Below are 24,216 nucleotides of genomic sequence, written 5' to 3' on the forward strand. Positions count from 1 at the left end.
ACTTCCAAACGTGATGTTAACATTTACTTTTCCGTCGATGTCGATCTTCTCACCGGACACAGTCTGGAGGGTAACGCAGGGCGGCGTCCAGATAAGTTTGTTTCCTAGTTGTTGAGCCAAATCTTTTCGGATGATGGTGACGTTGGCTCCTGTATCTATAGTCATATTGCACGGAACTCCATTAATATGTCCTATTATGAAAAGTCCATTACTGCCGCCTCTCACTGCAGAAATCTGAAGCGCTTTAAACGGGGGCTTTTCATTATCTGGCAACCTCCGCCCCGCGAGATGGCCACTAATTAGTTTCCCTGCTGCTTGTTAGAAGCGGTCTTAACATCAGTACCCTGGGGTGTTTTGCAGTTTCGTCGTATGTGTCCTTCAGCACCGCAGTTCCAGCACTTAACGGTCGGTTTCTTCTCGATATTTATTTATTTAATGCACGCGCTCTTGTATTTTCAATTTTCCGGCTTAGCTTTCTTTTAATATTCGTCACGCGCTGCACTGCGCGAGAAATAAAACCATTTAATTTCTAATTGAACTAACATTAGCTTTTTAAATACCAAATTCGTAACAATATAAAAATAATAATTCTTTTTTTATAAAATAAGCTTTTATTAAAACTCTTAAAATAATTAATGAACTAAAAAGAAGAAAATAATTGACCCTATAGTTGTTTTCTTTATAAAAATCACTTATAGTTTTATGTAATGAAAACGTTGGTTGTTCTTTGTAAAATTATAAAAATAATTACATAATAATTACATGATATGAAATAGTATTATATTAATGTTATACTATATGATATAAAATTAAATTAATATTGTACATGATATAAAATTGTAGATGAATTTTGTAAAACCAACCATTTAATCTTTTATTCCTAAGAAATTAAATGAAAAATGATTTTTTCTCATTTTAATTCATTAATCATTTTATGAGATTTAAACAAAAGCTCGTTTTATCAAAACATGCTCACATTTTTTATATTCAACTTTTAATCTCAGTGACACGTCATTCATGAAATTAATCAATTGAAAAATCCTTTCTCAACAATGAATAATCACACTTTTACATCCAACAATTCTGTTCCTTGATCCAATGATTTTGCCAAAATTCCAGAAATTACATTAAAAATCTCACATAAATTTCCTTCAAAAGATATTTTCCGCTATATGCGATGATACAAACCCTTAAATTCCGAGTGTTAGCTTATTCATTCAATGAAGACATCTGTGAAAAGTTTGTAACCGGCGAGAATTTCAAATCTTTACAACAGATATAATTTTGGATGTTAGAATTTTAAAATTCCATAAGAAATATAATATTATTAACGGAAAAGTTATATCAACATATGATAAGTAAAAATTCTAAAATGACGATGTTACTGCAAATAATTTAAAAAATCTGATCAGTCATAAAACTCTGTTGTTTTTAAGATTAATAAGTGAAATGACTTGAAAATGCAAAATGTCTTCAAAAAGGCGGGGGACGAAATAACATGTATAAAATGACAGTCAAAAAGATAGTGAGCGACTGTCCTTGGTCTGGACTTGAGCATATTACATGTGTCAGTACGACATTTACTCTCGCGAAGTTGTCACTGTTTATAATCCTTCTGATCTGAAAGAATTTCTTGATCACATTCATCAAATTTATCATGCGTAAGAGATAATAAGCGACTGTCGTTAGCCTGGACTTGAGCACATTACACGTGACACTACTTTCATGAAGCTTTTGTCGATTTGAAATCCTTCTGATTTGAAAGGATCTTTCAATCAAATATATGATATTTATCATGGCTAAAAGGCAGTGACTATCACGGCTAAAAGGCCACTGTCGTTGTTCAGGACAAGGCTATAAGGTAACAGTACGACGTTTTCTTTCCCGAAGCTGTTGTTGCAGATTTGAAAAGATCTCTCGATTAAATTCATGACGCTTTTTATGACAAAGAGGTAGAGAGCGACTGACGTTGTCTATACTTAAATACTGTGTAGAGACATTAGGTTATTTTGAAACAAGAAAGATGAAAACTCGCCGAGACTCGAACCACGGACCTCTCAAATACGCGCCGAGCGTGCTTATCATTAAACCACGAAGGCATGCTAAGAAGGCAGAAGAAATACCTTATACACTCCCCCCTTTTAAAGGGCATCTTCGGATTAGGGGACCCAATCGCTAAATCCTAGTGGTGGAGAATCATCATCCACCATCCTTTTTAGTTCGGGCGCCATCGTAGAGATATTATGTTATTTGGAAGCGGAAGACGTGAAAAATGAGCAGTGCCCTCGCCGGGACTCGAATCTCGGACCTTTCGAATACGCGCCGAGCGTGCTGACCATTACACCACGAAGGCATGCTAAGAAGGCGAGAGAATAGCTTGGTATTTTGTGGTTTAAATTTAACTGTTTCTGTACTTTTACCCTATAAAATTACTTTGAGTTCTTAAATTGTGTCAAGAGTTTGTTTATCACCCTTTCGTTAGCCGTCTTCTTGTATTTTTTTCCATTCTTTAGAGTAAATATTTCTTTTCAATGCGCATGTATTACAGTTGTGTTGCCCTTCCGTAAGATAAGCTCTGCATTTAGTAATGTTTAAACCCTAAAATGTTTTTTACCTTGCACTAATGTATCCATATGAATGCATCATCATTTTGTTTCGACGAGGTCAGCCTGCTGAAAAACATTTTAATTAATTAATTTTATTTTTTTTTCCTTTGGTACCATTATTTCTTTAAATTTTGCTTAGAAATTGCTTTTATATTTTACTTTCGTTTTCCCTTTCAAACCATTCTCTTTTTAAACCTTGTTTTGAAACTCTACTAGTGGTCTTAGTGCTCTTAAATTTAGTCCCTCTTCCTTCTTCCGTTTTTGCCTTTCTCAAATATTGACTGCATAGCAAGTTTTCTAGCAGGTCCATTCTCATAGTATAGAAGATTAAGTACAGTGATCTAAAATTTTTGCCGCATTTTTGTTAATCTCTGTAGCACACTGGCAGGAACAATTAAAGGAACAAATGTAAAAACTCAATTAAATTAAATTAAATAATCTTGCATCAAATAATAGGGAACTTGTACAGGATCTTCATTTTCATGCCTAACATATTTTCAAAAGGCAGAATTTCTTATTTTTAGAAAAAATAATTTTAAATATGAGTAAGGACATAGAAAATATGAAATAAAATGAAGCAGGGAAATGTTGTTATGATTTTTTAGAGATGCATAGAAAACATTAATTTTGTATGCAGACAACCCAGATAAAGATGCAGATTTTACAGTGATGTTCCATTCTATCCATTGTCCAAAAGTTCTTGCAGTAACAATGCATATTCACGATGAAATGTGGCTTGAAGCACTGATGCAAGTGACTTGCATCAGTGCAAGGAGAATGCACTGATGCAAGTCGGCTTCTTACAATATATCTCCTGCCAGCAGCACACGTTAAAGCTGCAGAACACTGGTAGATAGACCCGCATTGAATGGGCAGATTGCATTACAACTTTTATATACAATTGTAAACAAACTTATTCATCTTCCCTTGAAACATCCATGAAAATTGGATAACACGTTTTTATTGTTAATTATTGACATATATTTAAGAATTAAGGGAAGATTTATAGAAGGTTAATATATAAATACATGTGAAATCTAGTGTTCACTCTAATTAACAGTAAAGGTCTTATGTATGAAATTTTATACGACGTACATGAGCTTACATATACTGACTCATAACGTCACATATATTATAGAAAATATAGGTAAATAATCTTTTGTGGAACGAAACTGTTAAAATGACAATAATTTTTTTTGAATTCATGTATGTTTCTTGGCATAGCTAAATAGACCTGGAAATTATGCTGAATTTCTCCCCTTCACATATTTATTATAGTAAAGGTACATCTAAATGTACTTAACGAACAATGAAGTTCTAGGCATTAAGGTAATGCCATACTTTTTAAAGACATTGCTGATGCAATTCATATAATTTATGGGGTGCTTAGCAAGAAGCTAACGAGAGAACATTCTTACCGTTAATGAGATTTAGGTGTACTAGAGTTTCCAGTAGAAGGCTGTGCGCTACAATATTTCAAATGCAGCACATGTGCTTGAAACAAAAGAGTCCCCTTAATTTTACTTAGCTGAATGAATGCTGATGGCTGTTAAAAATGAACGTGAGATCTTTTTATAAAGAAAACATGACATTAATTCCAGATCATATGCGTTACGTAAACTTTATAATATTTAAAATAAATATGTGAGACAATTACACAGAAGTTTAAAAATATTGCATGATTAAATATTTCTCGAATCATTAGTCGTACAGGCAATGGTTTCAGATTTAAATGGAGTCACTTATCGCGGACTTTTATGTTATGAGCATTAGCGGCACAGGGTACTTACTAATAAAAATAGAAATAGTCAAACTATGATGATAGACAACCCCCCCCCCCCACACACACAGAAAAAATGCTGACGAGAAACGTTTTCTCCATGGCCAATAATTCAAATAAATTGAAGTTCTTATGCTATCAAAATTGCCTGAGATATCTCTAATTAGCTTTTATGGTGAGCGTATATAAGTATCATTTAAATTTCATATGTGGCCTTTCAAAAGTGATTTTTATAGACAATGATTTTTACGTCAGACAAAAATGAGCACAGAGAACAAAGGTTAAATTTCCAGTCATATAACTCATTTTTGAAGTACATGATAGTATTTTAACTCAGTTTTATGAATCCCCAGGACATAAAAAAATAATATTTTTTTCTGGTTTAACTTTGTGTTTGTTTGTTTTGACGTTTAAATAGTTGTAAGGGCAGTAACTGGCCAACAAATTAAAAAAGCAGATATATTTAAATAATTTTAAAAAATGGAATGCTATTAAGCTTTTTATAATAAATTTAAATTTTTTAGAAACATTTTAAAACAAACTTCATGCAAAAGTGTACTCTAGATTTAACGTTATTGTAAAACGTAGCTCTAAGCTTTTGTAATTTTAAAGGCCAGACAGGTTATTTGAATTTACATTTCGGTAGATTCTGCATAATAAATCATCAGAATTATATATAAAATGATTCTATATATAATTTTTATAAATAACAAATAATATAATTAAAACAATGGAAAAATTCTAAACCAAAAGCCAATTACATGCTCCAAGCTGTAATAACCAGCGACAATACTTATAAAATACAACGAAAACATTAAATTCAAAACACATTTATTTTAAAATAAAGAATTGGTATAACGTAAATAATTATCTTACAAAAGCTCTATACCGTTACTAAAAGTTAGTAAACAAGTTTAGTTCTAAAATCCATAGAACTAAAAGTACTGTGGTATAAAACCTTTCTTGAGTTCAATTGTTATACTAGTTAGTACTATGGATTTTGAAATTGCAGTCGTTTAAAAATTTTTATAATGAGATAATTTTATGCAAATGCATATTTGTACATGATAAAATGTCAGATTATTAGCGTATACATTCATATATTTATTAATTTTAAAAAAGTAGTCTACTTAAAAAACTTCAGGGTAATTTTATTTGTCTACCGTTTCATTAAAATGCGATTTTCTTCCTGGTGGTCATTATTTTCCTGAGTGGCTGACTAGAATTTCAAGGCATTATTTAATTGTATCAACCCTATGTGCGTTAAACTAGTTATCGTGTTTCTCGCATAAAATGTTTAGAAATTAAGGTTAATTTTATGTTGAAAAATGTTGACTGTGCATTCTCTAATTAACAAAAGCATTTTTTAAAGAAAATATTATTCAGCTCTTTTTAAAATAGGCTATTCTAATTATGCAATATTTTACTAATTTGAAAAAAAAATAATTAGTTAAAAATATGATTTATTTACCCATAATGATGCGTGCAGCGATTTTGAAGGTTTCATGTCTGGGTCGAAGCAAGTATTTGGTTTCCATTTTATTTTAAATATTTTAACACTTGAAACATAAAATATAGGTCGAAAATGCTATATAAAGGATATGGAAATGCGTGCGAAATATTTTTTATCATAACACTTACTTATAAGATACTGAGCTTTAGATATATTAAAAGGTTTGGTATATTTTGACGTTTCAAAGACTCACGGTAACTTAGGTTGCTTAGGTAACTATGCGTAGCCGTTATACTGAACAATCAGTTTAATTGCATATTATAAAAACTATACACGCACATCAAATATTAATAAGTCAAAATAGAACATGCGAAAAAAATTCTTTTGAGAAATTGACTTGTCGAAAAAAATTTATTATATACTGAATTCAACATTTCGACATTCACGTCGATTACTGAAAATTTCAAACTATCGACTTTCAAGTAATCAATATTTTATTGCTTATAAATTAATACTCATTATTTGTTTCTGTAATTAATAATGTACTTCAATAACTTACATTGCCAATTTGAAATTTCTCAGCAGTTTATTGATTTATACATTATACATGAACCATTAATACATTAAATATTAAAAAAAAGTCAGCAATTAAAACTCCATTTCACTTGATAGCATATAAGCATATAAGCGAATGATAACTTTTAAATACATGCATTAATTGTTATATCTATTAAGATAATTGTGAAGACCAGTTCTTCAAGTTAGTTTTTAAAAAAAACAATCATTCAATTCAAAATGCATAAAAGATATATAAATATTTGTATCCATAACTTCTCTGGAAATCGACTTACTTTACACTTAACATTCTATTAAACAACTATTCTATTAACAACTTTACATTATATTAACAACTTTACAACTATTCTATTAACAACTTTACATTCTATTAAAATTAGATATTAATCTATGTGCATTTAGGTGTTATAAGGCACGCAGGAAACTACTGACATTGCAGCACCCACGAAAAAGACTTCACATAAGACATCCATTGCATTCTGATCAAGAGTTTTATTGCGCAAGATCAGTGAACGGAGAAAGATATTTACTGTCTTCATTCACAATATTTTTCTCGAAATAGGTTATAAACAACTCCACTGCATATCCCTAGTCAGCGGAAAGTTCTGTTGCAACAAAAAAGCACAAAATTTCAAAAGCTCTTTTCCTTAGGCTTACCTCAAGAATATTGTGCAATTGAAATCTGACAGTGCAGTATATTTTATATTATTTCGTTGTATTTTAATAAATCACGTTACATAACTACAATAAGATAAAGAAACTAAACTGAGTGGTATGTTGTGCACCATATGAGATATGTTATAAAATAAGCAAAGACTACATGATTTTTCGTAGCTAAAAACTAAAATAAGCTAAAAACTAAAATTAATGAATTACTATAGAAGAGGTATTTAAAAGCAACTTTTCCCTCTTGGATTGCATTGTAACCATGGTAACGAATGCTGACGAAGATGCCTGAGTCCCATATTCGAAACACATCACTTGAATTGAAAAATCAGGTTTACATTCACAGAATCGGCACTGTACAGAATCACGACTGCGTTTGCGTAGCGTTGACAGAGAGCAGGGCTAAGAGGCTTAGTACACATTTATCATTTGCACAAAGTTCTTACAGGCATGAAATCGTCACTCCGTAGGATAACAATTGACATATGATCGATAAGGAGTAGTATCGGCAGGTAAATATAGAATTGGAAGAGGCATCAGTCCGTCGCCAATGGCCCTAGCTCGTCGTCCAGCTATCAGGCAACTTCTGTCCACTAACCATATTGAGGCCTAAGGATACTGAGTTACTTAAAGGCTGCTGTGAGCATTTGCACTGGACGCCCAACCATGCACAAGTGATGTGGAATCGACACCAGCATAGGATCCACAAGATGTAGGCTTCAGACCAGCATACAAGGACACTGACATAATGTAGATATGACTTAGATGAGAGATATCTAAAACTAATAAAACAGATTGTAACTAGGTCTCTTTTGTCTCTAATTAGGATTGGGTGCCAGCTTTTATTGAAACTGATAATAGCTGCTCTGGAATGTTGGTTAGAGGATTGAGGAGAATATTAAAAGACATTCTGAGACATTAGAATGCTGCTTATTTTACCTTCAACACAACAGGAATGGTATCAACAATTTGTAAGTTAATCTCGGAAAGAACGGTACAAGAAATTATAAGATTTTGAATTAGTAGCTCTCTCGACGGCTTTTGAGCCGTCGAGAGAATAGTAGAGACGAAGAAAGCTCAGGAGAGTGATTAAGAATGTGAAGGAGATTTTCATAGTGATTAAGAAGCATATAATGGTACACAAAAGAGCCATATTCTGTTGTTTGTTTAAAACAAACGAATGAAGAAATATCTACTAGTATTGTTTTACAATTAGCAACAATGTATAATCAGGAGAGGAAGAATTTAGCTATATCATTCATTTTCAGACTATCAGCATAGGATTGAAACCAGCATAAAATCGAAACCCGCTTGTGATCTGTGGATTCGGGCATACGCAAGCAAAGAGATTGTCTACCCTACACAGTGTAATAAAGCTTATAATTTGTTAAATTATTATTTTTTAGGTTAACTACATGGTATAGATACTGCCATGTGATTGAAAGCTGATTACTTGCTACAGTGTTGATCATATGCTCACAGGGAGATTGTCGATTTTAGTCAATATTGAAAGGCATACGTTAGGCAATTTTGACTAGTACATTTAATGCATACATACATTACATGGTGTTTAATTAAGAGAGAAGAAATTTGACTAAAGTTTTTTTTTATCAGACTAGGAAAGCCAATGGCGTAAGAACAAAACTGGATTCTATGTTGCCGTTTTGATCATATGATGGCAGAGAGATTGTCAGTCCTGTGCTGCATTCTAAACTAATCATAGAGGAAAGAATTCTAACACATGGTGTGAAGAAGCAAATAGCGTAAAACCGCTACGAGCTACAGACATAATTCCTTAAAAATTCTCAGTTACATCTTTAGTACTTTAAAGAATATAATCCTAGGAGAAAACTATTCAATTCTGATTGCGCTACATTTATATTTAAAAGTTCAGCTTGAGAAGTGCTTAAAAATATAACTCTGTCACTTACTTTGTACGTGAATTAAATTCGAAGAAAGAACAAAGCTATATGCTCACTCTCCCGACTTATGCAAAATTTTTATCTTTTAAATAAATTTTACGCTTTTTTTTATTTTTTCATAACCTCAAGGATTTTGCCCAGAAAAGAGAATGTGGAAGCTCATGAACGAAAAAGACATTAAAAGTTCGTTTTTCAACATCATTATTTCCTTATTTGCAAAACCGAAAGAAAAAAGCCTTAAAGGAAAATATTGCAAATTGGATTACAGCCATTTGACAAAAAGGAGTTTTCGTGACATTAGAATATTATTAAATTATTAGGAAGCTCGTAAAAAATTTGAACTCCAAAAAATAATTAATTTTTGCTTCAGTTTAAAGTATTTCATGAATTCAAGAAATATGTTAAAGAAAAATGAAAATCAAATTAATATTTTTTATGCTTCTGTACAAGCCTGACAGAAATCATTACGAAAATTTTTAAAAAATATGCATATACATTTGCCGAATAATTATCATTATAAAATGAGAACCATGTGTTTCGGCATGTAATTTTCTATTTTCAAAAAAAGACTCCAAATTTTATCAACCTACGCCTACTTAATTATTTTTAATTTTAAATAATTTATATGCTCTATCTTTTATTTTTAATACGCATGTATAATAAATTATCGAATAATAGTAATCGAATTCTTAGAATGATTTTTTTTTTATGAATTTTCAAATTCATGAAATATTGGTAAGTAACTTTGAATAAATAATTCAGCTTGAGCTAAAAGAGTCATTTAAAATGTATGTGACATCCTATGATATCATTAAGGACAATCCTATTATTAACTTGAGGAGTGTCCATGCACAGTTTTTATATAATAATTTAGTGATAAAATTAAGGGAAAGTTCTAAAGAACATCAGAAATATAAATTATTGCAAATAAAATTTATACTTTATATTTTAAGACATGGCTTTTACGAGTAATTATTTTTCGTATATTCAAACTTTTCATCGAATAATATGGGAAAACCAAGCCAATTTTACGCTTTATCTTTTAGATAGTTGTTAGTCTAAAGGGGCAATTTGCTCTGAAAGACTATTAATTTCGTTTTGGCATTTTGCGTTGAAAACTATATAAGGTATTACTCCCGCTTTTTTAGTGTGCCTTCGTGGTGAAGTGGTCTGCATGCTGGGCGCGTATTCCAGAGGTCCGGCGTTCGATTTCCGGCGAAATCCTAATGTTAGTGACGCCAAATTAAAAGGGTGGTGGATGATGAATCTCCACACCGAGGATTTGGCGATTGAGTCCTCTAAAACCCCAGTCGCCCTTTAAAAGGGGAGTATATAAGGTATTTCTCCCGCCTTCTTAGCGTGCCTTCGTGGTGCAGTTGTATGCATGCTGGGCGCGTATTTCAGAGGTCCATTCCCGGCGAAGGCGTTGCTCATTTTTCGCATCTTTCATGCTGCCAAAAAAGTCTTAATGTCTCTATAACAATAAAAGGCGAATCACTTTTCAAATTGTTGCCACCAAATCTTATCCCCCTGTATTATATTTAAAGAAATTAAATAATGAAGAATCTGCATGAATGTATGTATGTTTCTCGCATTGTGATAAAACAACGGTACCTAAAGCCATCAAAATTTGAATAACGTGTTTTTTCATAGAATATGGGCATGTGGAAGCCCTAATTTGAAATTTGTTTTACTATTGATTTCACCCTAATTTGAAATTTGTTTTACTATTGAATTCTTGATTAACAAACTAAAACGATTTCAAATCGAGAAAATGGCAACACTGTACGAAAAAAAATACATTTTTATCTCCAGCGCTCGAGAATCTGTATCGGAAATTCTAAAAATATGCTCATTTAAAAATTATTTTGCGATATTGCTGTTGAACTGAATTTTATGGTTTGAGTAAGTAGAACATGATATTTAATAAGTAATGGTAATACACAAAAAGTTAAAAAAAGCCCCTTTGGATGTAATTTAAAATCTGAAACCATTCAGATTTTTTTTTTTTTTTTTTTTTTTGTTTCAAGAACATAAATTTACAGTTTACGTATTCCTTATGTTTCCCTCATTTAATGCTCCAGCTTGAATCTTTATTAACATAATGCAAAATGTTGCTCAGACGTTTTATGTGTAGGTGATTCTATAATCTTAAATATATATGTTTTACATTTAGCGGTTACCTTTACGAGTATTTCATAATATGATACTTATTATTTCTTATATTGCAAATTTCTTCTCACTAAACGTTTATGGTAAAATCACGGCAAATCATGGCAAAATAATCAATTTCTCTTTCAAATCACTTTTTTTTTCACAGCATATTATTTGTGCTTTAAGCATTGTTTGCATTTCTTCTAGTTACTGTGGAACTTATGATAACTTTTTCAATTCTGATCGTACTATATATATATATGTATATAACATAAAAGTTTGTTTCTACTGCTCAGACACATTTAAGTTATTTGTTAATTAAACAATTTTCTCATTCATAATCCCAACATGAGTCATAGGTATCCTTTATATTTAATACAAGCATTTATATGAGCAAAAGGTACTATGTAATAATGACTCAGACTCTTTTAGTCTGCTTTTTTGTTCTCTAGGAGAGAGAGAAAGCGAATAAACTGCAATTAACAGGGAAGGAATAGTTTTAACTAAATTGACAGAAAGAACGAATAAGAGGGCAGACGCTCTCAAAACGTATAGTTAACTACTTGACTGAATTTTTAAAGATATTTTCTAAACCAAGAATCTTGTACTTTATTGGGGGGGGATGAAAGTAATAAAAGAATCATAGAAGTATGTGCAATCTCCTAGTCCCTCAAAGTAATAAAGAAACTGTGATTCCACTTTTGCTTTATTATTTCCTGCATTACTTCTTTATAATAATGATGTAAGGAATCTAACGATTGCAACACTTGAAGTAAAAAGAGCTCAAAACAACGCCTGCTATAAATCAGAATCCTCAAACTCTTACGTAAGGTTTATAATATTATAATACAGATAACAAGCTAGCCAGACTATATTACAACTTAATTTCACAGAAAACCTTTATAAAACCCACATCCACTTTATTACACGCTCAATATAAATTCTAAGAAATATATTTCGATATTTCAACGATCATGGATCTTAAAACATTGCACATGAAAGAACGTTACAAAATATAATAATTCAGTTGCTTACAGCTATTCCTTTTGCAATAGCTGTGTTGAAAATTCATTACAACACAAATTTATTTGATAATTATTAATACTCATTTCCAATAAACAATCCAAAGTCTTTTCACAAAGAGCTTTTGAGAAAAACGACTACGTAGATAACAAAGGTTAAACAACCATTTCCTCACCCCCGTTAGAAGCATTAAATACAATTTCCTAATTCATTCTCTTAGCAGAATGAAGAAAACAATCGGATTTGATTGTAAGCACATATCTTAAATCAGCTGAAGTCAGTAACTTGAGATTAAATTACACCTTCCGATTAATTCTTGCAAAATATACCTATTTTATTTACAACCTTTTATTTAAATAAATTACAATAGAATTGAAGTAATCTAATGAAAATCCACTAATGTTAAATCATTAAATGGCCAAATTTTTAGACGCTTAACAGCGCACTTGTAGAAGACTTATTTACATCGAAATTTAAACATGAAACGACAGTTATTAGATGTAAAGAGAAGTTAAGGAAACATATAATAATAGAAACAGAAAAACCTACATATAGTTTTCAAACTGAATAAAGGAAACCTTAATAATGAAAAGAAAAGCTGCTGTGAAAAGAAGACAATTATAATTGACGACAGAATGCTTTGAACATGAACAAATGTTGGCGATACTAAAACAGCATGAATCATTATAAGTTGCATGCTTTTTCTTATTGTTTTAGTATTTCCAATATTTGCTTTCCGACATGTTGTTTAGTTAATACTGAATCTGGGTATTTGAAACCTTATATTTTGCATAACGCTTGTTTCAACACAATTGAGTAATTGCTCAGGGGTATGCAGGAAGACTGAATTGGAAAGCCATTCTATTCACTGTAAAGCGAAATAATCATTAATGTGTAATAAAAATGGCTAAAGTATCTTTAATGTTTAAAAAAGACTTGCACGTTTACAAGACTATACCTTTTTAATCCTTGATATTTGAAATGCAAAAATTCTCAACTGAGGTTTTCAGGAACCCTAGCATTTCAAAAGAAATTATTAATCTCCAGTCAGTAGCTTGGAGACTAATAAGTAATTATTAATCTCCAGTCACTAGCCTCAAGAAATCGCTAGGAATTTCTCGAGAAATAGTTGTTAATAGGCTAATCATAAATTACATATGCAATATTTGTATATGACTACCTAAAACATAGTAATATTTCTAGGAATCTGCAAGAGTAAAATATGTGAGAAATGGTAAATGTATGTAAAGTTATATTGTATTTGCTCCATAAGCGGTAACAGAGATCTGGATTATATTTTTCATGCAGTGAAATATATTACACTCCGTACTTATAAAACCCCAGAAAACAGTAACATAAAGGTGCTGTGAAGTTTTTACTAGCATGTGGAGCATTCATACATCTTATAAAAACCGTGGTTTGTATCTCCTGACAGTTTTTCGTTGTTTTGTATTATTAAAGTTTCTGTTATTTCTTATTTTTAAAATTGCAGTCAGTGCATTCATTTAATTTTGCATTATAATATAAGTGAGGTGTTATTTTTCAGAATTTAGGAGTCCGAAATGCTTAAAAAATGCTCCGTACTCTCGTTTAGATTCGAACTTGTGACTCCTGAACAAACAAATCTACGAGCTAATCATTGCACGACATGAACATACGGATGAATACCGTTATTCTGTATCTGTCAATGTAAGTGACATTGCGATAAGAGAATAAGCCCGAGATAGGTTATTGATGAACACATTATTGTCTTTAGTTTATTTCGAGCGTCAAATGTGGAAAGGAGCAGGAGTTTGACAGCCAGGAATCTTTGAAAAATTATGTTATATTCTAGCCTAGTGTATAACACTAGATCTTGAAACTGACGTACTTTAACCATCTATCCGTAAGCTTCTGTGTCAGTTATATATACAATATTCCCATCGTTACTGATATGTTTTATTGCTTAAAGTTTATTAAATTTGTAACGAATTTTTTACTGTTAAGATTTTAACAAAGTTTTTTGGGATTATGAAAAATATTGTGTTTCAATGACTTAAAGTTTTTATATTGAAACTGTTCTCACGTTTTTACTTATTAACTACAAAATCTAATATGAAACACGATATCTCTTTTATAATGATCAACAAAATCAACTAAAATGCTCCCAGAAAATGTTTATATTGAAGAAGCATTAGTGATGGAAGAAATGTAAAAGTATACAAATTAAAGAATAAGCACAATTTTTCTCAATATACGAAACTATCAGAGGCCAATTATAAAAAGAAATAATTTTATTTCCTCTGCTAACAATTTATCTGAAAGAAATTGGCAAAAGGAGTAAAAACTTCTGCTTTAATATTTCTTTCTATAAGCTGTTATTTTATGGGTATAAAGTTCTTGGAGTATTTAATTGCTGCAAAGTATTCGAAAATTAACTGCCCAGATAAGAATACCTTCCTGGAGACTAGAGAAAATTGACAGTATTAATGTTACACATGGAATATACTCCTATCCCAATGCAAGCAACGTTTTCAACGATGGGACACACTACCTAGTGACTTTAATCCGTTAACCACTGGTAGGCTGGGGTGAAAAGATACTCCACTAAGGGCAGTGCTTCATTCCACGTCCACTTATTTCGTGAAAGCAGTTGTGATTCGTAGACAGTAATTGTCCCTGTCCGTATGAATACATTTCGCGGAAAGAAACTACGCAAGATAGATGTTCTCGTTCCCTTCAGGATTCCGTCGGAATAACTGAGCTCTAATTTAATTTCAAATATTCCTAAAAACGCGATAAAATTGCTACTGTGTTGCATTATTTCCCTGTTTTGGTTATGAATTCAGCTTTACATTCAGCAATTTCTATCTCAATTAAGCTCTTTTCAGTCGTATAATTGGTTAGCACTGATCCATTTTTCAGCTGGTCATGTTTACAATTGACCCTTTCCCCTATATTCTTGCTTTTACTCCAGAAAGGGTTTTTCTTTTCTCGGAAACAAGGTGTTTATTACTTCAATTTTCTCTTAAAGATATTCTACCTCTTGTTCTACAAAATTATATCATACTTGGGTTTCATTCATTGAATTCGCAAGTACGGCACTACAAAATGCAAGTTATTTTAAGATAGTTCCATAGCTAGAACTACAGAAGGTCAGTTAATAAGCTGAAAATATACGCTATTTATTTCAAAAAATGCAATAATATCACTGAATATCTTATTACGTCACTTTCACATTCCCAAATGCCGCCGTATTTAGTTCATGGAAGTTAAGTTACATCAAACAGGCTTTAGTGGCAGCTGCAGTCTTTAAAATAAATATTTGATAATTTTAAACAAATATATACACATTCAATATAAAACTATAATTAAAAAGTAGTAAAAGGAATTTAATAATTTCTTTTCAGGAAACTCATTCATATTAAATACATTATTTTTGCAACATAATTTACAAATACCACTTTGCGAAATTAAATTTTTCAAGACATATTTATATACTAAGGAATAAAGGCTTTCGTGTAAAAGAAATGGTAATAGAGATTACAGTGATTTACTTTTGCATGACAATGCTGCACAGACGAAGAATATTTGATAGAAATAGGAGTAACGACACAATAGTACGACAAATGGAACTAATTTGTTCTCTCAATAAATATATTTGCTCGAAAACTATCGGACCGATATTAAAAGCAATTAGAAGGATAAGCCCATGTTTCAGTTAAGTAAATTACGTTTAAAATTAGACAAGACTGAAGGCCTGGGGAAACATGTAGATCTTAAATGCAAAATAATTCAGTAATGCATGGAATGGTCAATGGAAATATTTTAAACCTAAAGAACTTCATTGGTATGCAAGTTAAGATATTTATTTAATTACTTTCATTAATATGAAAACTAAGTTAAGGTGTTCAACAAATTAATTAACTTTAATTCGCAGCTGCTACTATAGAAAAAGAAAACCCAAGGGAAGTTGTTTCATTATATTTTGGCTGATATAGTATATTACATATACTTTATGCAGTTTTTTAAATCAAGTAATTAGTTACGCAACATTTTGAACGACATTAATAGCATTTATTCAATTAAATATTCTCTCTCTCTCTATATATATAATTAATTAAAAAATCATTAGCCAGTACGATAAAATTAAGTCTAATTCACAAAATCATTTTGAAAATGAAATGTATACATATTGTAGGAATATGCATATCGATAAAATCAGCATATGAAAATTTACAAATTATAAAAATATTAAATTAATTTGCACTGACAACTAAGCGAGCACAATCTTATACCTTGACAGTCAGTTAATTAAATTAAGATTTATTGGGGAATTTAAATTAAGATCTGTTGGTGTGTCTTATAGTTTCTCGCTTAGAATGTGAGCTTGGCCGAAACATTGTTAAGTTTCATAAGAAGTATCAACTCATTGCTCAAGAGACGATTCTTAAATTATTTGAAATTCATAAGTTTTGTTTTTATATTTTGTTCATTTTTAAAATTTGTATAAATCCTCCTACATTAAGAATTAGGTACTTACAATTCTGGAGTGACTGAGGTTAGTGAAGATTAGTTTAATTGTTTTTTAATTTTTAAAATTTGATGCGCATTTTGTATTGCTACATATATTGTTAAACTTTATACACATTCCACACTGAAACATATTTTGTTAATTTTGCCGAAATGGTGTTTTGAAGTCTCGGTTAATTAAATATTGCTTTATGTGCAACTTCGAGTGTACCTTTCACTTTTTTTCTTTAAGATATATATATAATATATATATATGTATGTGTGTGTGTGTGACATGATATAAATGATTTGGAACTTGGGGTGGCGTAATAGATGGGTAGCGAAGAAACTTGGCAAGGCAGACATGACCGGATTCAAGAATTTTTTTTTATTGCGGAAAGCAATGTTTGGTTCACATACAGAAAAGGGTCTTAATGCGCCCTTCCATTTTTGTTAGCTTAGCACATTTTCAGAGAACAAAGAAGGTAGCCGCAAAATGTCTTGCCCCAAGGAAAGCTTGAGATAAAAGTGGTGCAGAAATTCAGAGGAAGAAGGAAGGTAGTCAAAAAGTTTCAGTTCGAGTTAAAAAAGTTTTGGTTTAGAATTATTTGAGTGAGCAAGAGGTATCTGTATTTAGTGTTACGTAGGATCGCATGATTTATTTGAATGACGCAGTTTAGTCTTATAGAGCTATTTTTAACATAGAGAGAAGAAGCCTCTGAATTAAATAAAAAATGAAAAAGGCTATAGCCAATTAAAATTAGAAGTTTACTTTCATATTTTTTAATTTACACATTCCCTCTTTCAAAGAAAAAAAAAAGGCGAAGCGATTGAGAAGCCGTTTTGAGAAAAAAGGCCTTAGAGCAGCAAAATATGGGAGTATAATTTTGAAAATACAAAACATAAAATTAACTTTTGAACAATTAAAAAAACTATACGTCGTAAAAGTCTGAATTCAGTAATAACTTTAAACACTATATTCTTTTGAAATAATTGCCCATTTTTAGAGTCCTACTAAGGTTTAAGGCCAATCTGTAAAAAGTTCTTGTTTCTGGAACATTAACATTACAATTTTGATACTTCAGAGAAGGATTTCCAAAAATGTTTGTAAACAATATCACAATTATAAAAATCTTATATACCCATTAATTATTATGAATAATCATAAATCTTAAAATTTTACACTATACTTGAATATTCGATGACACACTTTTCACTAAATACGCATAACACGCGTAAACACACATAATTTTACAAACAAAATTTTTCTTTTTCTTTCTTCTTATTGTAGGGTAATATTCAGATATGTTTTGCAAAATTTAAGACTTTAAATTTCAGTCTTAATTTTGTATAATTTTGTATTTTTATTAATTAATACGAAAAATTTTGAAAGAAAAGCAGGAAAACTTTGTAGAATGCCAAAAACCAGTTACCTTTTTCTAAGGAAAGGAGGTTTTTTTGATATATTGTACTTGAGCATCTCCCAGCCATCAGCAAGCTGGTACGCTGATTTTGTTACACCGGACGTACCAATTAATAGTCAAAGTATCGTTATCTTATTTAGTATTCAATTATATTATTATATTTATATATTTAATTTTCTATTGTATTAAACATGTGTATCCACAATAAGAACTTATACAATTAATCATAACTTCTGTGTTACATTTCTACATGATAAGTTGGCAAATTTATAGAAATATTTTTCATCAAGAAAAATTTGAAAGACTTTTATTGAACATTCACTTTATGGAACTATTTTCGTCAAAACACTTTACAAAAATTTACATTGCACATTCAGAAGAAGTTAAAGAATATAAAAATTATATTTGTGTTAATTTATTATTTAGTTTTATTTAGAAATTATATTGTTAAAATAGTTGTAAATTATATGCTTAAGTATTTTATAATCTGTATATGAAAAGGTCACGAACAATGAAGGGCTTAGGAAAACCTGTAGGACATCTCCTTGATTCTTCCCCATGTCTTTCCTTCATATGATAAACTAAACTTTCTCTTGCTTTGCTTTTTATTCAAAAAGGCTCTACCAATCTTTCTTTTGAAGGGAAGGATATGTAAGATATAATAAAATACGATGATTGTGCTGACGCTGATGATGGGCGACCTCAAAATTAACTATTCTAAATTTGATGTTCTCCCTCCCACTCTAAATTCATCTGTTCTCCTAAATTCGAAATCTCTCCATGTTACATATAAACCTAAAATTAACCATTCACAGCTTTGAGTACTTTCAGCATCCACTAGGTATAAATACCACTCGCAAATAACTACGTCAGTATGTTCTCTTAGCTCCCACCATGCTGACAACTCTGTACTACTATGCCTTCCTTTATTCTTATTCTAAGGTGACGTAAAGTGTATATAAAATTATTATAATTGCTTAGAAATATTTTATCTATTAAGAAATGATTTGGTATGCGTGAAAATGAAGATTGAGAATTCTTCAAATTCATTTGCGTCAACGTCATGTTCCCGTCTTTCGTTTCGGCTATCAAAAGAAACCGGGAGAAATACCTTATACACTCCCCGTTTTAAAGGGCGGCTGGGGTTTTTTAGGAGACCCAATCGCCAAATCCTGGGTCTGGAGAATAATCATCCACTACCCTTTTGTTCAGGCGCCACTGTAAAGACATTAGGTTATTTCGATGCTGAGAGACGTGAAAAATGAGCAACACCTTCGCCGGGAATCGAACCACGGACCTCTGAAATATGTGCCCATCGTGCTGATCACTACGCTACGAAGGCATGCTAAGGAGGCGGCAGAAATACCTTATGTGATGTGATGTTTTTCCTCAGAATTAATCTTTACAAGATTTTTTAGCCTCTTCAAGTTCGTCATTTAAATCCATCTTCTCAAGTTAAAAAGATTTGGACTCTTTTAACTTTCTATGAAAAATTCAATTAGTTTCTTTTATTTTCTTACTTCAGTGACGTAAAAGAATAAGGTCGAGGAGAGAAGTTATAAAGTGCGTACTTTATTTTATTAAATTTTATTATTTAAAAAATTATTGCAATTATCAGTTTATTAATTTGTATCTTTAATTATTTTTAATTTTTGTTGGCTGTTTTATAACTTTTAGAAAGTTTGTTTTGTGTAACATTAGAACTTAGTAACCATTTTAATTTTGCCCATCCCTTTGAAAAAACACAGAAATAAGAAAATTATACTTTGTTGAGTTTTTATCTCTATAAGCATATCATTTCATTGATTTCAAATCTTACACGTTTTATGTATGTTTTAATTAAATTACACTCTTACATTCTTTACAATTTCTAATATCACTCATCGCTGTTCATTAATTTCTTTTATGTTTCTGGAAAGTAGATATCTTAAATTATTATTTAAAATTTTATATGTATATATTTATATATATATCTTATCACTTCACGGAACTACGATTTTGGACTAACTTAATTTGCCAGTTTGGCATCATCATTATTACTTGAGTAAAATACAAAACAACTTCTCATTTATTAATTATTGCTCGTTGAACGGGGCACACCAGCGGCCGAGCGGGAAAGTCGCTGAACACTGGTAGTTCCGTGCGAGGTTCGAATCCCGCAAACGGGCTGGCTGCATGGGTGTTTTTGTGGTTTTCCCCAAGTGTAACGTGTATACGAGCCAGTTTCTCTTAGAAAGTCCTCTTCGAAGGCATCCCTTCCCTTAGGCAGATAGCCCTAATTAGCGATAATTACTTGTTTTTTAGTTCCTTTTTCAAAGTTTGAAATTTTGTTATTCATGATTTAAATTCAAGTCCCCTTAAAGTTCTTTTTCATGATTTACATTCAAGTTCCTTTAAAACATAATTTTCGGCATTAAACTTCCTACATGTGGGTTCCCTCTTTTTGATACATTCGACTAGATTTATATTAGGAGATAATATGGTCAATATTTCTTTAGTAAATAAATTACATATATATATATAAAGTTTACATGTTTTTGTTGTGGATAAAATCGCACACTCAATATTTTATTTGGTAATAGCATGATTTCATATTTCAAAGTTGCATATAAAATCTCACCTCCAGATTCGTAATGTTAACCAATACTGATTGGTGGATTGAGCGAGCTACGCATGCTTAAATTGAGATACAGTTAGTCTTGTAGTGTTGCTTTCACAAATTGTCTAGTTACTTGGCAGTTAAGTAAACTGCGTAATATGTTCAAATAAGCGTTGTTGTTGTTGCTTATCCTCGAAAGTTCTGGCATATGTCAGATCAGCTCCAGAAGGTTGTTGACCGCCAAAAAAATCAATAACAGTGAAGGAATCGAATGTTAAGTCCTCCTTAGAAAGTCTGGTGCAACCCAGTATGTGATCCGGTGAAGCTGGATGGTCACATCAGTTTTTACAAGCGGGGTGGATTTTTCTGCCACTATCAAAGGAAAGACATTTAAGGTGGCCACTTGTTAGTCTAGCCAGCGCAGTCTGTGAGCCACGGTCACATTTAATTTTCAGTAGAGAGCTGTAACATAAGGAGGAGGAAGTGAGTAGCTTGTGTTGGTCAAAAAGACTGGAGCCCCCTAGGCGAAGTCCAAATCTTTGCTCCAGTCTATCTTTGCTCCACTGCCTGCAAGTCTTTGCTGAGCATAATGGAACGGCCTTCACGTCTTGGGTGACCATTCCAGGAGATTACTCTCCCGACGTACTTCACCCATTCCGACCAGGTACACCCCCTTGTCGACTAAGAGCACACTTCGAGGCGACCTGCAGAACTTGAGGGGGTTATAAGCGCAATAGTTATAATTACTGTCAACAATTTTATTATGAAAAACATTTTAGGTTGAGTTGTATCTTTTCCTATGATATCTAAATAAACTCTTATTTTCGGTCCAACAGAACCTCTAAAATTATTTATATCAAAACAGTTTTATAAACATTATATTTTAAGTGTTACATCTTTAATTATGGTTGGTGGTAGGTATTATAAACATAAAAATTAACGACCCAGTTGTTAGGCATTAACAACATTTTTTAAATATTGGTGAAAAGTAAAAAATTCATTTATTTTATTACAGCTGAAAAATAATTGTCGAAAATTTCAAATTATCTTCACAAACAATTCTGGACAAAAATAATATTTTCAATATGTCTTTAAATGGAAGTTACTTTTGAAAGGGATATAACAGGTTTATTCAGAAATAAACTGCGATTCGTTTCCAAATGCATTTTGGGGCTAGTTATAATCATACATTTGGCGGTAATTGTTGAATGATGATAATGAGATACTGATTGCGCGCTTCCTTTATCATTAATACCACTTATGTGAAAAAGCTCATTAAACGTCCAAGGGAGAGACAGCGTTATGACCTCTTTTAAGCTGAGACTGAAAAGAAGCGTGGATAAGCGAACTGCACTGCAACGAAATCAGAAAAGGTGGAAAATGGAAAGCGAATAGATGAAGAAGATAGATGAAGAAGCAGAAAAAGATGGAAGTAAAATACAAATGGTTCGTAGAAGCAGCTGTTGAAAGGCAGTTCTCATAGCAGTTTGTAAGAAAGAGATTTAAACGCTAAATTTCTTCACCGCAAGTGGAAATAAGATGCATTTTCTAATTTTTTTTTGGCATAAATAGTTTCCCTGCATTTGTCTTTCAGATAAATCTGCTGTCTTAGAAAAAAGCTTAAAATCTGAAATTCGATAGAAGAAATAATTCAGAATTACTTAAATTTCTGTTTGAATGTTGTTGTGATTGCCAAGATGACTAAGATATTACCTCCCACATAGATCTAATTTTCAAAATTTTTTGCTATCTATAAACGCTATTTTTATATATAGGAACATTTACACAAGTTAATAAACACAGTTAAAGGAAATAGCTGCAGGTTGAAGCATTTTTAACTCAGATGTTTTCAACACCATACAAAATTGTATCAGTCACATCGACTAAAAAAGAAAATTCAAACTCGGGTGCGAAGACCCTATCAAAGTTCTAGTAGACAACTTCTGTCTTCAACTGACTGTCTGTCCACCTTGCTGGCTCTTCTAGCTCCCTTGCTGGTTCTAAGAAATAGCAAAATCGGGAAAGTATTCAACTTTAGTACCCTTTTCTTTATAGTACAAGAATTGTCTATCTGAACGTATTTATATGTACGTATGTTTACCATCCAACGTTTGCTTATAGAAATCTATTCTTTTGTTATGTCTAAAGTAAAGACAAATTGCATGTTACACGTTCCTCACTTAACTCTGTGGTCTTCATGTGCGTATTCCATACCATTTAAGAAACAATTTAATTATAGGTAGCAATCATGTATTGTTTTTGCATATTCCCATTATGGAAATATGATAGCTATTAAATATTTTTAAAGTGTTCTGTATGGAGTCCAACATTGTATTTACCCGCAATGATTCCTAGAAGTTGTTAGTCGCTGAACATCGGTGAACATTGACCCGGATGCAAATCTCGGCAAATGCATGGGCATTTTTGTGGTTTTTTCATATGCAACTTGTAGGTGAGCCAATTTCCCTTAGAAAGTACTCCATAAATTAATCCCTCTCCTCAGGCAGATATCTTTTGCATGCTTTGCCATAACCAAGCAAACCAAACCAAAGTTTATATCTCTTTTGCGCATAGCGTGTATTCTTTGCTTCCCTAAATACGAAATTACAGCATGAATTGCTAGTTACTGTTATTCAGGAAACAATTAATGCACTGAAAGGACCAGAAAGAAATGAAAATTCAAGTAAATATTCCATACTGCAATACAGTTTAAACTGCAAGTCGACATGATTTAGTAATAGTTTTAGAAATATGTCTGAAAAGCATTCCAATTTGAGGATATTGAATTCGCCAGATTCGGATCAAGGCTGCCAGTGGGTTAAGAAAATAAGGTTTTATTTAAAGTGTTTGAATTTATAGGTTTTTTTAAAGTTATTTAGCCATTTAAAATATTTTCAGACTATAGGAATTAAAAAGTAATTTGTAGCTCATGTTATAGTTAATGGATTGATAATGATTTAGATCTCGTAATCTATTCATGAGAAATCCAGATACTCTATACTGAAATCAGTTTTAAATAAGCTTTTGAAACCAAGTTTTATGAACCAGAAAACTTTGTAATGATAATTTTTGATTCTACGTAATAATGAAAGCAGCGGTTTGGCTTTCGTGAAGAACTGCCAATGTGCTATTTCCAAACTTCCTAAACTTTTTTTTTAACATACAGCTATTTTTTCTTGATTTTCCCAAATGTTCATCTTAAAACATCTTCTATGAGTTTTAAAGACGTGTTTTCTATGCTTTTGATGCATAAGATAAAAGTTTTAGAAAAAAAAATAAAAATTAAATATAATATCACTTTGTAATACCCTAGTATTTTAGTGTGTGTGTGTGTGTGATTATGGCAAAGCCTCGAGGGCTATCTGCCTAAGGGGAGGGATGCCTTCGTGGAGGACTTTCTAAGGAAAACTGGCTCGTATACACGTTACACATGGGGAAAACCACGAAAACGCCCATGCAGCCAGCCCGTTCGCGGGATACGAACCTCGGACCGAACTACCAGTGTTCAGCGACGTTACCGCT

General features: G+C 31.6%; 1 protein-coding gene across 1 annotated transcript in view; it reads right to left on the bottom strand.

Moving 5' to 3' along the window:
* The window catches only part of LOC118185857 (cell surface glycoprotein MUC18-like), a 1,126,921-nt gene that overhangs the window by 152,623 nt on the left and 950,082 nt on the right, over positions 1-24,216 (bottom strand). The window lies entirely within an intron of this gene.

This window comes from Stegodyphus dumicola, chromosome 7, assembly GCF_044657685.1.
Source record: "Stegodyphus dumicola isolate Sdum_Otavi_A_Nest chromosome 7, ASM4465768v1".
Taxonomy (NCBI): domain Eukaryota; kingdom Metazoa; phylum Arthropoda; class Arachnida; order Araneae; family Eresidae; genus Stegodyphus; species Stegodyphus dumicola.